Source organism: Falco rusticolus, chromosome 5 (assembly GCF_015220075.1).
Source record: "Falco rusticolus isolate bFalRus1 chromosome 5, bFalRus1.pri, whole genome shotgun sequence".
Taxonomy (NCBI): Eukaryota; Metazoa; Chordata; class Aves; order Falconiformes; family Falconidae; genus Falco; species Falco rusticolus.
In genome coordinates, this window is record NC_051191.1 from 11937861 (window position 1) to 11955425 (window position 17565).

General features: G+C 41.3%; 1 protein-coding gene across 8 annotated transcripts in view; it reads right to left on the reverse strand.

Annotated features, from left to right (window-relative positions):
* ST7 (suppression of tumorigenicity 7) overlaps positions 1-17565 on the reverse strand; it is a 151768-nt gene that overhangs the window by 80006 nt on the left and 54197 nt on the right. The gene's annotated exons all lie outside the window — the stretch shown is intronic.

The window sequence follows — 17565 nt, forward strand, 5'->3', positions numbered from 1 at the left end:
GGATTTCCTTCGCCGTGCAATGCTACAAGGTGTCTTTATAGGCAGAACCAGCCCAGATACTGGAGAGGGCAACTTCATAGTTAGCTTGCGGTTTCCTATTCTAATAACACACATATCAGCATGAGTGTGCATCAGCAATTTCCCCAATGCAAAAGCAGGGGAAATCCTGATGTGATGCTACAGTCAAATGAGGATGTACGTCTCTCAAGTGACTGCAGAGTTATCACCGTGTATGGGCATGCTTTACCTTCTTTTGGATAAACACCTGTAAGAGAAAGCAGGAGTATACCGAGCTCTTCAGAGTACAGCTGTTGCAGTTTTATGAGGTAGATGATTTTAAATCTTCAAGACACACAGCAATTGGGCTCTACTGAAAATCAATAGTAACATATTTCATCACAAAAATGTACCTAAGCATTGAAACAAAATGACCTTATTTCGCACTCTGCACCTCAAAGTGTTCAAATAAATCCATATATAAAAATTATTAACATCAACTAATCACTCATGTAACTGAACTGATATGGCTTTATCCAGTCCGGACAGGCACTGTGAAGTCAAACTATCCCTTACCTTAACTGTTGCTTATTCCGAGGCATTACACAGATTGATGTGGTTTAGCCTTTCAAAGCTGTATTAAAACAAAAGCCAATTACTAAACCTCATTATCTGGAGTCATTTAAGACAATTAATGGCTTTTGTTCCAAGTGCCAGATCAGCATAGTTCTCTCAATGGAACAGCGTAAGTTTTGCTGCCTTCTTTCCTCCAGCATTCAGGGAGGTAACAGCTCCATTAAATCTTTTTGACTTTGGTTCATTAGCTGTCTAAAGAATACCCTAAACTAAAAGTTTGCCACAGTGATTAATTCCAATGCCACAGATAACAAAGGCTAACCCACTCTAGAGAGACAAATCATGCTAAGAGTTTTCACCACCAGCTACTGGCATTCCACGAAAGAGAAAATATCCCATGGGTTCCCATTATCCGGGAACCTCTCTCAGAGGAGCTATTCCCATGCTAAGACAAAAAGAGGCACATGAACAAAGCACTCCCTGCTGCCCTGCAGCTTTCTTTTGTGCCTCCTTTTGTTCCAGGCAGGATTTGATATGAACCCTAAACCTACAGATACCAGCAGTGCTACATCTTCCATCCTTGCTTGTGCATCGCATTCATAGGCATACAAAGATGAGGCCCATCATGCTTTGTGCATTCAAGAAAATCATCTCAGTAATGAAAAAAATTGAGAAAATATGGCTGAATTTTGCATCAACTAAAATTTTTACTATTTTTCAGATATGTATTTTTTTAAATTCTGCAGAAGCATTCTATTCCAAACATTTCTGTTCTAGCCTTGATAGCCTCCCTCTAAGTAGCACATCTATTTTGAGAGTCTCTAAGATGCTAATCTCTTTGCATACACGAAATTGCAAGGTGCTTCTTGGAATAGAGGTGACTGGAAAACATTTTCATAATTAGAGCCAGCAACCTCATGAAAACTCCATGGAGATCTACAATAGCCGATATCATTATCCTGTCATTGAAAAACTCATCTATGGTTCCTACTTAAAAAAACAATAGGGTGTTCATGCCATTTGTCTCCTAGGAGAAATTTCTACCTATGATAAATTTCTATATGAGGCAGGGATTTTTTTCCCCAGTAATTGATGGACTGGCTAATGTGGCACAAAAAGAAGAAGAAAAAAGAATTTTCCATCGAGTGTGATTCATTATTCTGATGTATCTAATAATCAGCTTTCCCCTTGAAAGCATTCTTAAAGCTGAGTGACTCACACAGTAATTGTACCAAATGGAAAAGAAGACAAGTTAAGTAGGTAACTTTTACCTCTCTGCCTCCATTTTGGGGTATTTCAAGGAAAGCACAGCAGCAGGTTTGACAAGTGCTGTATAGTTTCCATCGCCTACCAGTCTCTCGGGACACCCAAAACTTATTAAAATGGAAAAGGCTCTGCAGTAACTCTGTAGACAGAACTGCAATCTGCATTCAGGACCTTACTGATGAGGAGACAAACTCTGGGGGAGAATTTTGCATAATATTTTCAGTAGAGACAGCTCCAGAGAAAGAATTTCCAACCAAATGCATGGCAAATGGTGCAGCAGAGGCTGAAGGAGGAGCCCTCTCACACAACCTTACAGAAGTATAGCATGAAGTTAATATATATATACAGAATATACAGAAGTATAGCATGATCGTCTCGTGGCTCGGGTGGTCACCCTGTCCCTCTGAGCAGTGAGTCTCTCTCCGGTGTGATTTCCTCCAAAGGTCTCATGTGTCTGCTAGACAAAATTGGACTGTCTATAGTTTTAAAGCTTGTTTTGTTTTATGAGAAGACAAATAAAATGCCACTTAGACTACCTCATTAACATTAACAATGTTATTTGATTTAGCCTTTGATGAAAGCCCAGGATAAAAGGCAGCACAAGACACCCACTATTTTTCTTGCTGAATATTTGATGGTTTTAACTCCAAACATGAGCCATGGCTGACCTGGCTGAAAACAACTGTGAAATAGCATTCTGTCCAATAGTGTCTTCTTTAATTTTCCTCTCTTCTGTTAAAAATCTTTTCAGAGGTGGGTCCCCTCATGAAGGTAGGAGAGCCTGCAGCAGGAGCGGGGCAGGACTTGCAGGCAGAACTTGGCAGGGCTGCGTTAGCGTCATGGAGAATGGTCACGACCTATCGCAGCAGTCAGGTCGTTCAGAAACACGGCACAAATACGCTAACCCCAGCACTCTGTGTTACTCAATGGCTACTGTCAGATCTCTTTTCCTCTAAAGCCAAACAGCATGGAGAGAGGAGTGAAAAATGGAAGACTAAATTACCCAAATGTAACACACCCGATAGACAAGAAGCTTGTACTAGAAATAACACCTGTGCAGGGCTTAGTAAATAACTTGTGTTCTCACCCCTGTGGTTGAACCAGTCAGAAACTGCATTGGCTCTAACTTCTAATTCAAAGCTGTGTTTGGAAGCTCTGGAAGCTCCCATATTTAGGTCCAGCCTGGAACCTGTGAAAGTAAATGCCCGTTTACCTGTCTGAATTCTCAAGGCGGACATCAAGGAGCTGAAGAGTGCACCCCCACATTTTAGTAAATAACTCCAGGAAAATATTCTGCATGTCACGTCACATCAAACTATAGCTGGATTCCAGATACCATGATGCAGAAAGCAGCTTGGAAAAAAAAGTAATTTTTTTCTCTTTGTGATTAACAGGCTATGTCTTAGGTTTTGCACTGAATTTTGTGCATTGCCCTGTGAGAAAGATACTAAGCTAAAGGGAGGGCATGCCAGAAGCATGGCCATTCAGCAACACTGCCCTTCCCTTCCATGCATCATGCAGACTGGGCGGCTCAAAACCGGCAAGTAACGGCAAGATCCTCTTTGCAAGTTTCCCCCTTTTGAGTTCCTCAAAAATCAGGCCAAGATAGCTCAAATAGAATGTCTGCAATTAGAAACTGGTTTTGAAAGTTTGGGCGGGCAGGCAGTGAATCACCAGGGTGAGACAAACCTCAAGAGCAAAACTTTCCATTCTCCAAGGGTTGGTAAGACCTGAGCACTGAGCAGACCTGGCGACCACCACCTGCACTCATTTGTGAACATGACTGAACACTACTTCACTGCTGCACCTGATGTCCAAAGAAGGCCTTGCTGCAAAAATAGCCCATCAAAATGCTGTATTTTTCTTGCATCTGCTTGTTCCCCTTCCATTCACATTGTTAGTATATCTAGGACTTGTAACCATGGCTATGCTAATTCTCAGATACTGGTGGTTAATTATGATAAGCACTGCGTTGGGATTTTTTTCTGCTGGCCTTTAATTTGACTTGCTCAGATCACTCCGGAAAAATTGTCTTTGAACTTGCCATGTTTTCTGTTAATGCAGTATCAAAAGTTTCTGGTTTTGTTTTGTTTTGTTTTGTTTTTTTCCAGGGGGCAGGGAGGGACACCAACAAAAAGATTCAACAAGTGGGAGACCTCACGTCTACTCCCAGGTTTCCCTACACCTGTAGTGTACACCTAAAAAAAGGCCCTTGAGGAAGAGCAATAGCACTGTGATCTCCAAGTGAGCGGCACGTGGAGCCGATTTCCCTCTGAACACACACATCTGAATAAGCAACTGCTTCAACAGAAAAATCCAGAAGAAAACTTTGAGAATGGCAGAATACCAAAATCAATACAGTGATACATTCGAAGCATGCTCCGGTACAGAAAGCTCAAAGAGGGAACGCAAAATTATTGTGAGAGACTACTTAACTTAATGCTTTTCAAAATGCCACTTGGCTCAGAAACAGAGAGATTCAGAACCTGCTAAGTGTGTTTAAGTGCTTGGAACTGTGGTATTTAAATAACCAAAAAAACACTTACCGCTCATTATTCAAAGCACGCAATACCACTGAAAGAAGGGCAGCTAACTTTCTGGCTAGAAGTGCCCATTAGAAGATGCACTTAGGGATATAGAATACCAGAGCAACACGGAATTTGCAATAGAGTTTGGCTTCTGCTCCCAGTTTCATGGCTGGCTTGCCTGCAAGTCTTTCAACGTAAGGCCTGGGTTCCCTGCCAGTGCTTTGGGAAGAGACCAAGGTAACATTTTGTGTGCAGAAGAAGCAGAGATCTTTGCACTCAATTTATAGCTCCCGCTGCTGGTTTCTTCACTTAAATGTAGCACCTTCCTCAACACTGGCAAAATGAACTGTTCTGGCCTTCTCCAAGGACTGTTTCCTGTAGTGTCACCCTCCAATCCAAGAAGGCGTTACAGAAAATAGTTGATTATATCCAAAGGAAGCGCTTTCCAGTAGACCTGACCTCAAGTCCAGCCCGTCCCAGGACAGCATGGTGGTACACTATGGTGGTCTGTGAAGCAGACTTGCCTACCGTCATTACATAAAGGGGTTGGAATATGAACTAGAGCATGAGAGGGTACGTAAAAGTGATTATACAAAAAAACCCCAACACCCTTTGCAGCCTTAAAAACACCCTAGAGCAGAAAAAGTGAAGACTATTATAACCTACTGTGTTGAATTTGGGTCTCCCTGTATTAGGCAACCATTTCTCTATTTTCTTTGTTACTTTTAAAAAAGAAAAATAGCTCCCCAAAGGAGGTTTCTCTGAGCTCTAGCAACATCAGCACTATTAACGAATGGGTCCCTTGAAGAGCTGTTTTTCATATTATACAATTAATATTTCATATGGTGAAGAGCTGCCACTGAGAGAAAGATCCCATATGTTGAAAATAGGAAGCATCATAAGGCAGGGGAATTAAGAAAAAACATCTGGGCTTGTTAAGGCATTGCTGCCTGAAGGACACAGTGTGATGCCCAAATACCTGTGACAGCTCACCAGCAAAGCCAAGCCCAGAGTTGATACTGGCAGCAGAAGCCAAAGGCAGGCGATGCCATTAGGTCTGCAAGCTTGAAATGGTATCAAGAAATGTTGAAATGTTACTATTTTGTAGCCATGTTACAAAAATTTATTTGGCTGACATGCAGTGGGGCAAGATTTCTGCATGAATGCATCAGTAAAGAAATATTAAATTACACTTTCCCAAAAACATTCACAAATTTCTCACTGAAGCATAACACTAAAAAATACATTTACCTGTTTTTCAGAACCCGTAATTTTTTTTTCCCTTTTACAAGTCCTTTCCCCCACAGACATCTAATTTTTAGATTAAATAAATAAATCCAGTCCTCTTTTACCTGGGAGTTATGAACATGGCTTTGTGGGAAAAATGCACCTCTTGAATTGGAAATGTTCTAATAGGTTTTTAGACTTCTCCGAAATGGTGGTTTCCTTCGGCTGAAAAGTGAGACTCCTGAGGAAACTACTCCGGGTTCATTGCTCATGAAGTACACTCCTAATTTGGATAATTAACTAAGTGCCACAGAGTCATTATGTTTTCCCTAAAGCCGAGGGTTTTTTTCTGTAAGAGTTTTCCCAAGTTAATTTAATATTGTCAGTTTTCCCAGCTTAATGTGGTACTGCCAAATAGGTAAATCCTTCAGAGATTAGTTAGTCTCAAACCAGAGCTAGGCAGACAACTTGCAGTGTTTTTTGCTGTGATTTTAAATATGTTGCTCTTACTGGTTTTCAAAAACATGGAAACATGTTTAATCCTAGGCGTGATTCCTGCTATGAGGTAAATCACAATAGGAAGGCAAGGGGACGTTGTTTAAAAAAACAAAGTGCTCTCTGCCCCATCTCCCAGTCCCACTGCTGCCAATGCCGTTCAGCTGCAAGAAAATGCTGACGGCATCGATGTATGTCAGGAGAACCAAAGTGCCACAAAATGCCGCTGACATTTTTCCGATACTGAAGTTTTGGGAAATGCAGGCGAATACTATAGAAGCAGCGATGCCAGATGAGCATCACTGACACAAAATTACAAGTAAACATGCATCACAGAAATTCAAATGAATAATTAAAGCAAGCCCTTCTGAGTTACAGCGTGCTGCCTGGGTGTTTGAAAACAAGCCTCCGAGGAGTGGTTAAGGAGAGGCCTCTTCACTGAAGTGGCCCAGGATGTTCTCAGGGGCTAGAGAACCTCCCTGGCATGCAGAGCAGCCATGCCAAGCAGCGCAGCTTGCCTTTAGCTGGGCTGCGAAGGGGAAACAGAATTTTTATCCTGCAGCTTCACACTTAGTTCATATGGAACCAAGTAATTTCTGCCAGATCCTTACTGAAAAGATCAAATAAGCAGAAAAAAGAAAGCAAAATCAAGAAATAAAATGAAACAAGCCTAGGATTCTCTAGTGACAGTCATTAACTGTACCATTTTCTTTCTGTGTAGACCACTGCTGCTTTCCCTGTTTCACTCTGAGCAGACAGATTTTTTTTCGCCATGGTTATACTCTCTTTCTTTGAAATGCTGATCACCAGGAACACTCCACAGAGCTGACGGGGAAAGCACAGCGGCTCTGCTAGCAGATGGGCTCATTAAGATTTGTTGCTCGAGGCCAGCATCCGTGGAAATGTTAAGTGCTCTCCATACATCAGATTAGCTGAGGTGGTTGCACGGGTCCAGAGGACTGAACTATTTGTTCCCCCACCTCTTCAGGGCACACCTACGGTTTCCAAGTTCATTTCCCTAGCACACCAACTTCCAGCTCATAAGGCCATTTTTACTTTCCTTCATGCTGCAGTAGTTTTAAAGCCTCTTCTTGCCTTCATTTTTGAGATGTGCATCCACTTGCTTGCCTCCATTGCAGCTCCTTCCTCTTCGAGTTGTAGATTCTGGCTGTCGTCTAGCTTGATTTAGTTTCAATTTGCAATGTCATTTGAAAAAAGCAGAACAGATCCTCCTGTTCTGTCCTATCTGATCTGCATGCATTTGGGATGGGCTTAGAAAGAAGGAACCAGAGTGCAAAACTTCTGTTTCTGCCAGAAGTAGATAACAGCACCCATATCTGAAGAGTTCAGCAGAAGTGGCTACTTTTCCTTATACAATCTAATCGTAAGGTAAGTAATGATGGGTCAAACGAATAACAAATGCTGATAGGCAAAATCTCTAGTCAAAGTCCCCACTGACACAGAAAAAATTATTTTTCTTCTCCGAAAATACTTTTGCAAAGCTTTCCCTAAAATCAGATCTCCCTGTAGTTCAGCTGAAAAGGCAGGCAAGAAATTCCAGGAAAGTGGTTGATGAACAAACAGATTGGAAGGAGAAGGGGGAATGATCCGTAAATACAGCCACTTACTTTATTTAAAGGAAGAATATAAAGTTCCTTTGACCTTGAAAGAAAACAACCCTGTTAAAAGGAAACTGTGTCACTGCCAATGGCTCTATTACAAGAATAAAGTCTGTGATTGATCTCTGTACCGCCTGGTGCGACGAAGGCACCATCCATCAGAATACCCCAGGGAGGTGGCATTGGCTGCCCCTTTCACTTTGGGGCAGCACTGCCCCTGTACAACTCCATCCTGCTTTGAAAGAGAGCCCCAAGAAGCTGAAACCAGTAACTGAAAAAGTTGCCACATGCTATCTGCCAAGCCCAGGTGAGGGACAACGCAGGCCCTCCCTGGACAAGGTCCTTTCACGGGAGTGATGCCACCCAGGCAGCACAGCTGGCAGGAGGAGCAGTGCAGGGGGACCCTGCCTTGTAGCAATGGGTTACAGTGCCCTGCCCCCCAAACCCCATGGATGCAGAAATCGCAGATTACTTTTTGTTTACCTTCACTTCTCTCCATCTGTTTGAAAAGGCACGTGCCTGAAGTTTTGACTACTCTTCCTAGATTTTCCAAATGTGTGTTAAATTCCTATGAGTAGTGCCATTTCCCACGCCATCCTGAGAGACGTAGCTCCTCCGGTGCCCTACCAGGGAATCGGAGAGCCACGGTGCTCCTTCTTCATTAGAAAGAACTGAGAAAGAAGTTCAAACCAGTTCAGTGTCAAAGGGCTCAAGGTCTAACTCTGGTCCCTTATCATATGTGTGCGGTATCTTGCCCTGGGCACAGTGCCTTTTGTGCAGGCGAGCTGCCAAGGACGGAGCTGTAGCTGCAGGTTCAGCAGTCACTGCTTGGGGCAAACACAATGGCATGGGGAGTTCATCAATCACACACGCTACACCTTAGGTAGCTTCATTCCTGACTCACGATTCAAAGAGTGAAACAGTAGGATTTATTAGAACCCACCTTCTAATGCCAAAAGAGTACTTGTTAAAATATACATTAGAAACCCCCAAATTCACTGCTCGCCTTTTTTTTCTTGTTCCTCCAGCTGTCTTTCCCCTTCATCCATTTCTCACTTTCCACGCAGTTTCCCAACTAATCTGTGCTTCAGACGGCCTCCAAGGAGCAGACTTCTAGCCCAGGGGTTTAGTTTTCCATCTCCGATTAACGGTACCGGCAACTCAGCAGCTCAGCCTTTTTGCATAGCACCAAGCAGTCACCCGTACTATTACTTAAGCTGAGGGGTTTCATTTGATTTTTGTTTGCTTGATTCAGCTCAAGAACTGCGCCAAAGCTGTTTGCTCCAGTGGCGAAACCTTCGACAGCTCTACAGCTAGTGATACACACAAGTTACCAAGGGCAGTTGCTCAATGGTTTTCAGGCTCATGACTTCGGGCAGAATTTTCCCCCCTCTTTTTCTGAACCACAAAAAATGGGATAATTTACTGTCTTGCTTCAAGTTAAAGGGACATTGCCATCCTAAAATAACTTCTTAACAGGCACTTGGGTTTTTTTCTCCCAGTGAACAGAAGAAGATTGTGTTGAGAGCTCGTGGTACTAAATGAAGAAGATAACCTATTTTACTGATGCCAATTTTTTTCCTAATCTGTTTGTCTGTAACCTCTTCTGGATGATTGTTTTCAGCAAGATACTTCCCTATTTTGGCCTTTCATACAACAATAAATGAAAAAAATCTTCCAACAGACTAGACTTCTGTTATCTATCTTGACATAGACATTGTTTTCAATTCATAAGTTACAACATTGTGAAAGCCTGTAAGAAATGACGACAGTCATTATTTTGGTGAGGATTTCCTAAAATGTTAATAAACACCATCTTTTCCACTTGCATCTTTTGACTCAATGCTCAAAGCAGCTAGCAAACAGAAATTAAGACTCTTCCTAATCCTGCAATAATAGCCTAATATGACGCCAATTTCCAAAATGACATGATCAAAGCTAAAGGCACTAAGAGGTGCATGCTGAAACTCTGGATGTCCTTTCTTTGTGCTCATGCTGAATTCTATTTTTAGATTTCTAGTCTGGTCTGAAGCCACTTTCTAAAGTGGGATTAATTGCAGCTGCTAGAGTGCAGCATAATAACAGTGCTTTCTAATATAAAGCTAATAGAAGAATAACTTCTGGATATCTAATAAAAGGAACTTTATTAATGAAGTGACATGTGCAGAAACATGTCCCTTGCAAGGAAATGTGGGACTTGAGGGAACTGCCAGAATACTCCAGTTGTTTTGTTGTCGGTTTTTTTGTCACTTCACAGTACAACATGAAATATCAATGAAAAAACAGCATGCAGGGTATGTTGCCTAGATTTGCAGTACTCGGATCCGTGCTTGTCTATCAGGAGAAAGGACTAAAAGCAAGTATAGGGAGAAATGAAGTACAGAAAGATCTTGCCAACCAAAATCTCCCAGTGTTTGCCTAATTACTCATTTTGCTTGTACTAAACACGTTTATAATGCTTTGCAATTTGCCATCATATTTCCATATCCGGTATGTTATTTTGCCCAAGTAAAAAGGGAAAATCCAAGAAAATCTAAACAGATCGCAGTATCTGAATGGACTGAATGACATTTGGTAAAGAATCAGTGAAGTGCCTGTCATCTCTTCCAAATGGTCTCTTCCAGTTAAGTTCAAGTCTCTTATTGTATTTTCCACCACCCTTTCGTAAGACTACTAATTCTTCCAGACCTCAACCTCATTTCTGTCTTCAGGCCATCACTATCAAAAAAGTTCTGCAAACACAATACGGAAGATACCAGAATTGGATGTCTATAAGAAAGCCTCTACAACTCAAAGGAAAAAGGAGCCAGAGTAAGTGACATGACTTCTGCTTTAGAAAGGCTTGCATGACTGGAAACTTCTTCGTTTTTTTCCAGCTGTAGCAACTGGTCTGAGCAGATTATCCCTTCTAATAAATTTTGCTTAGCACTTCAGTGTCCTGTCCATTGTAGATCTCAAACTGCACTGCTAAACAGTGTGCATGAACTTCACATTTTAGAAGGGAAAACACAGAAACAGAGAAAGACTAGTATAAACACTGAGTAGGTGGTTGATCTCAGAAGGGAATCGCAGGGGAAACCCATCTACCCACCTTGAAGCTAGGGGAAGGTTTGCAACTGGCATTAGCAGGACCAGGATTTCATCCTAGCAATCTGATGCCTCTGCCATTTCCCTGGTAGGGTTAACATCTCCACAAAAATCTCATCCAGGTAAAGCCATTTTGCTTATTTTGCCTCCAGAAGGCTGCCATCATAGCAGTAAGCTATGCAGGGGAATAATTAAGTGGCTGTGGCAGGATGCACAGGTCTCGGATGGTATCTTTCCTCTTGCACATCAGTTATGATTAAGTCATATACATGGAACAGAAGAAAGCATCATCTGGGCCTTATTTCTAGGCAATAAAGATCTTAGACCACCCAGAAAGACAGACCTGATAGACAAAAAAACCCATCTGTTTCAGAGCTGATTTCATTATTTTGTGCATCTGTTCTGTTCATTTCTTTTGATGTTCATACACTCTGCTTCACAAGAATCTTTTACTAATGAAATAGTTGTTAAAGAATAATAATTTGCTTGATTGACTACTGTTCTCTGTATTGCTGCCTTTTCTGGATATCTGTCATGCTGCAGATGTTGGGAACAAGCCAGTCACTGCAGGGACTTTTCCGAAGAACCTTACTGAGATGCAAGAGCTCCTTGTTTAAAGAAAGACCTCTTGTGCCACCATGGGAAGCCCATCCTTCTGCTCCCTTTTGGGCACTCTTTTTTCCTTATACAATTGTTATGCACTCGTATATAGATTTCTATTATATGATTGATGTGTGAATGCAAGTATGCGCATGTCTCAGTGAAGGAAATCACGAAGACAAAATGGGATAGCTGCAGTTCCCTTCTTTCTTCGTTTGGGTGCCTTCTAGGGTTGGTTTGTTTTTTTTATTTACTACTTTGATGGTCATTTTCACTTCACTTTCCATTTTCCATCACCTACATTCCTGACATTGTCCATCCTAGTGAGGGACAAGGCTCTCTTGATATTGACTGTCTACAGTAATGCTTCAGTGAAAGGAGAGCTACTTAACTCCCCCTTCTTATCCTCAGGGGATGAAACCTTCACCCTCTTCCACTCTGACATTTGCTACTGGCTGAGCGCAGCTGGTTAGAAATGAGCCCATGTATCCTGTACAGTCATTCACATACCTACTCTGTAACATATTAAGAAGCATCACACATTGATTACTGTACTTATATGCTAATAAGAATCTACAAGTGATTCACAACGACCACAAAAAATCCCTGCTTCACTACATATCCTAGAGCCTCATACCTGATACTACCAAAGCCTTGTTGATTCACTTTCCTCTAAGAGCAATACAGAACATGAAGCCAAAGGTGTGCTAAGATCACTTCAAGCCTTCCCAGTTCTGATGAAAAGGCAAGAATTTCCCGCTTTCCCGGAACCTGGAAAGCTGTGTAAGTCGAAATGCAGCATCCTGCAGGGATGCCTGGGGAATCACAGGGCAGCTGTCCAGCAGCTTTACTTTGTGATGAAGCTCCCAAGGAAATGCCCCTCTCCACCCTAGTCAGGGAATCAGCAAGAGTCCTTGGGAAACACTCAGACAGCTGTCTTCTGCATAAGTTTACAGACAGGCTTTTAAGATCGCTTGGACATCTTTTACCTGAGCAGAGAAACTAAGAAAAGTGGTCCTCTGATACGTGATCGTTATTGGGCATGCAGGAGAGAGGTGCCTTTATTTATAGTACAGAAAGCTTGAGATGTGTTTATTTATTTAGCCATTGTCTTATATTGCACATCCTGGAAAACAATATGTAAAGATGTCTTTGCAAAAAAGCTTAGAAAGCCAATCTGTTTTACTAAGACTTGCAACTATATCACTACAATCACACCTGATAGGTTCCTCCAATCTTACCCTTACTGTAATGTAGAATCTTCCTGCCAATCTCTATGCAAGACATGAGAAGTACAAATAGGTTACAGACACATATTTTATTTCCCCAGACTGTTTCTCACCTTCAGAACTTAATTTCATGTTGTCTTTTATCTTTCTGGAGAACAGCCTGGGTGACCAGAGCGCAAACACGTGCACACCTTCTTCAGGAGAAATGTTTGAGAAATACCGTGATGCCTCTCCAGGCTGGTCAGAGCTTCTGGTTTTGGAAATTTCCTCCTATTAAGTATGGCCTGGTTTTCCATACATTTGTAGAGGGGTTCTAAGAAATACAGCTTAAATAATTTGGAGACTTTCTTGGCCCTAACTGAACATATTTGAAGATCATACCTCTTTTAGTTAAAAATAATCATAGAATCACAGAATCATAAAATCACATCATAGAATGGCTTGGGTTGGCAGGGACCTTTAAAGGTCATCGGGTCCAACCCCCCTGCAATGAGCAGGGACATCTTCAACTACATCAGGTTGCTCAGAGCCCCGTCCAACCTAACCTTGGATATTTCCAGGGATGGGACAGCTACAACCGCTCTGGGCAACCTGTTCCAGCGTTTCACCACCCTCATTGTAAAAAATGTCTTATCGCTAATCTAAATCTACGCTCTTTTAGTTTAAAACCATTACCCCTTGTCCTATCACTACAGGCCCTACTAAAAAGTCTGTCCCCAAATAATGGCTCTGTCTTTATGTTACTGAGAGGCATATTGACTTTGGGTGAACTCCAAATATGAGCAATTACAGCAACCAGAAGTATGAAATGTTAGGTTAAGACCAATTGTTAGAACCTGCCAGGTCTGGTTCTTCACTCAGTGTACTGATATAAGCAATTTTTTTTTTCCATGGAAGGAACAATAAAATGCAGGTTTATTCGGTGTTTTCAAATGCTTATTTTAATTTATAACTGTGTGGCAATCCAAGCTCGTGCAAATTAGATGCAAACCAACTCGTTAAATAAACAAATTATCAGCATATTTCGATGATTAAATGGTTCTCAGAAGAGCAGTAAGAAGCAAACATAGATCAAGATTTTTGAAAATACCTTATAATTTTAGAGGTCTAAACCAAGGCACTTTAAAAACTTCTAATTTGAGGAACAGAGTACATCTTCAGTAGAATCCTTTGGAAGGTCTTAGACAAGGAGTTGAACTCGATGATCCTTACGGGTCCCTTCCAACTTGAGACATTCTATGATTCTATATGCTTCTATATGATTCTATAAAGCACCCAATAAAATGGGAATTAAAAAAGATCACCAAGAGTTGGTTTAGAAGAAAAGCAGCAGGGTTTGTTCATGGTATAACATTTACTGGCAGAAAATAAAAAGCCAAAACCCAACTGCCATCACACAACCTATACCTATATATAACCTATGTACAATATAAATGTAGCATGGATCTGAAAAAACCTGCCCCTGTAAAGGATGGAGAGAACATCTAAATGCTATGGCAAGGTGTGTTACAGAGCGCCCTGAGCGACTGCTTACCGCTTCAAAAATCCCATGTGGTGCCATAGGACAATGCCATGTTAAGATGCTCATTTTCATTCAAGACAGCTGCAAAACCCTATTAAACACCTTGACAGACTAATTAGCTGGAGTATGGTGCTGAAGAACAATATTGCTTTGGTATTACTCTGCTAGCTCTCTCTCCCCACTGCAGAACATAGATATGCCCTTCACAGGAAAAACAGCTCTGCTTAATAAGTTCCAAACTGCTTCTGACTCAGTTTGTCCCTCAGCCTTTATACTAAATTCCTATCTTCAGCTTTTTGGAGCTAAATATACTGCTGTATGTTGAATGCCATAAACAGCAGCTGAATCTAATGAGGCCTGTATCCAAAGTCATAAAATAACTCAGATAAAATGTCACATCCATATTTATTTGAAATGTTAAAAACTTTCAGTCTTCTCAGGCATAATTAAAATTTATGTTCTGTATATGCCTTTCCCCTGTGGAAAAATAATGACCTATCATTTTAAGGGCATCAAAGCATGTTCGTGTGATTGGCATCTGATAGATTTCATTAAAGTCGTGTTTATTTGAAAAGTGAGATCTGCAATTCTGTTTCATGTAGGGCTCCCTCTGTGTATTTTAAATGTGTAGAAAGTGAGCATGCCTGTATTCTCCTTTTCTGACAGTAAATCTTTTCCTGGTATTAAAGAGCAATACACTGAAACAAGTAGTCATTACACTAATTTTGTCTGCAAAATTAACATACACAAACTTATTATATAAGTGTGTGTATGAATTATATGGATTTTGCATTTAATGGAGTTAATTAGCGTCCATCTCACTGCCGGTTTCACAGAGCTGGTTTAATACCTAAAAGGGTGCTTTGCTGTTCAGAACCTCCCCCCAATCTTTATCTTCAAGATTCTTCAGTTTTCTGTCTTGAAGTGCAACCACAGCAGCCTGCTCCCACCCACCGCTGGACCGGAACATCAGCCTACAGATGGCCTGGATTTCTGTGTGTGAGCATCAGCAGGCTGAGTACCAAAGAATAATGAACTGGGTTTTTTTTCCCCACTGCTATCGGAGAGATACAAGATGTTCCCCTACTCAAATCTGCATGTCTTGCTTACCAAGTGTACTGCAGTCATTAGCTAACCACAGTTCTACTAATTCCCATATTTGAATGCTTTTTCATTTAGTACTTCCTGCGGCGACTGTAATTACACTTCAGGGCTCGTTGGCTGGGAAAGTCAAATGACATGATACGAAAGTAGTAAGATTAAAGCAAGTTTTCAATTCTGAATGTCAAATATACAGGAATATACTGTGAACTTGCACCAAATGAGACTGTCATTCTTTACCCCATAGTTAGCAACATATAGAAATTGTCCTTTCTAGTCTATTCCTTTTCCTTATATCTATTGGTTAAGTTATTATGCTCTGGTCATTTACTATATTGAACAGGAGGAAAAGGGCATATCAAGATAAAGTATGCCAGGACCCGAAGTATCTTCTACAAACATAAAACCAGGTTTTCAAAACAGCTGTCTTTCAATGGTCCCGAGGCCAACCTTGCTCACAATCTGCAATCTTTTATGTGTATTTTATCACTATTATTCAGAACCATTGCTAGCAGCTATATCTATTAATAATTGTTAATAATTACCATTATTATTTTGATCACAGAAAGTAGAGCTATCCACTTGGGATCAAAAATAAACCTGCATCTTTCAGGGACTTGTCAAGGTTTTGCATGTGGATGACACTACTTCAGTCACAGAACAGACACATAAATAAATACAAATGGAAACATAATTGAATATATAAAAATTAAATATATTTGTATGTTATATAAATATAATCCAATATGGAAAGTGTTTTGGTTTTTTTTTTTCTGACAGTAGCTGGGCTGGTTCTGGTTTTCCCTACCGAGGGAGGAGGCAGAGTTAGTTTAGTCCATACAAGGTTGAGAGAGAAGAATTTGTTTTGTGTCAGGGGGAAATAAATGATGAAGGAATCTAGAAGTCTCATCATACTAATACATGACTTTGAATACCTGTGGGGAAGACACAGGCAGTTGCTGTGCTCAGTGTCTCCCCTTCTCCCAGTACTGAGTGTAATTATAGACAGCAGCAACAGATGTTGCCAATAAGCTTAAAAGGAGAAAGGGAAGTGGTGGGAATAGAAACGCAGTGTCATATAGAGAAAAACAACACAAGGAACACCTGAAAACGCAGTGAGTTTCTCTCCCCCAAAGACAGACCTGTGGCAGCAGTGCCTATCTCCCACTGCAGTTAAACAGATGGTTGCAAAGGCTGTAACAGTACAAAGATCACAGAATATCCCGCAAAGCCATAGAAGGAAGGAAACCGGTAGCATTGCTTAATAGTCTGCTTATTTCACAGTCAAGTGGATTGCCAAGCAACTAAGCTATAACAAGTCCCATATTTAGGCGAAGAAATGTTTGTCTTCTGTCTGTCCCTGCTTGCAAATGGCAAGTGGAGGGCATTTCTAAGCCAGATAATTTGAGTACAGCATGTTCCCCAAGCCACAAGCCCATGCTGCAGAGCAGCCAGTGTTAATAACAGCAACAGTTGACACATGCACCTTGCCAGAGTCCAAGTTTATCATCACCACTGTGACTTTTACCCTTTACTGCTCAAAACAAAACAAAAGACCACCGAAAACCCCTGCAGTTACTCAGGAATCTCATATTCCCACATTACTTAACATGACTGGACTTCTTTAGGATTACATAGATGACAACTCTTGATGGCAAAAAGAGCTTGATTTGATTGTCTACGCAAGTGCATCCAAAGCTGTTTGAGATGCATAGGGGAGCTGATACACTGACATAAGGCACAGCCAGAATACCCCCAGGGACCGACAGCTGGAGGCCAGGTGAAACAGGAATGTCCTAGGGCATCTGAAATGGCTCTAGATGCCTCATTTAGGCAACTGAGCTGTGCCACAAACACCTGCGTGTCTTGCATTATTCAGCTGCATCACCCACAAATAAAAATGGTTTAGTATTGCTATTAAAAAGCACTTAATATACGAGTACAAATATGTAGAGTGTGTACATTTGAAGCACTTCTTAAATCACTCAGAAAGATTAGAAATGTAGTATTCCTTCTGAATACAAGGAGACATTGAAAAGTCTCACCCAAGAGAATCATCTTGTAAACACAGCGTTCAAGCCTGAAGAAAGATGTGGTTAGGGCAAACGACAGAAGACGCTAAAGGGTAACACTTCAAGACTCCATGTAGTCAGGCATCTATCCCAGAGCATCCTGCTGCTGGAGAAGGACAATGCAGTAACAAAACAAGCCTACAGGTCATACAGGTAAGTGTGGCAAAACGACCCCAGCGTGAGCCATCAGCACCTGTGACATTATTTCAAGGGTAAGTCTAGTTGGTCAATCTCAGCCCTACCAGC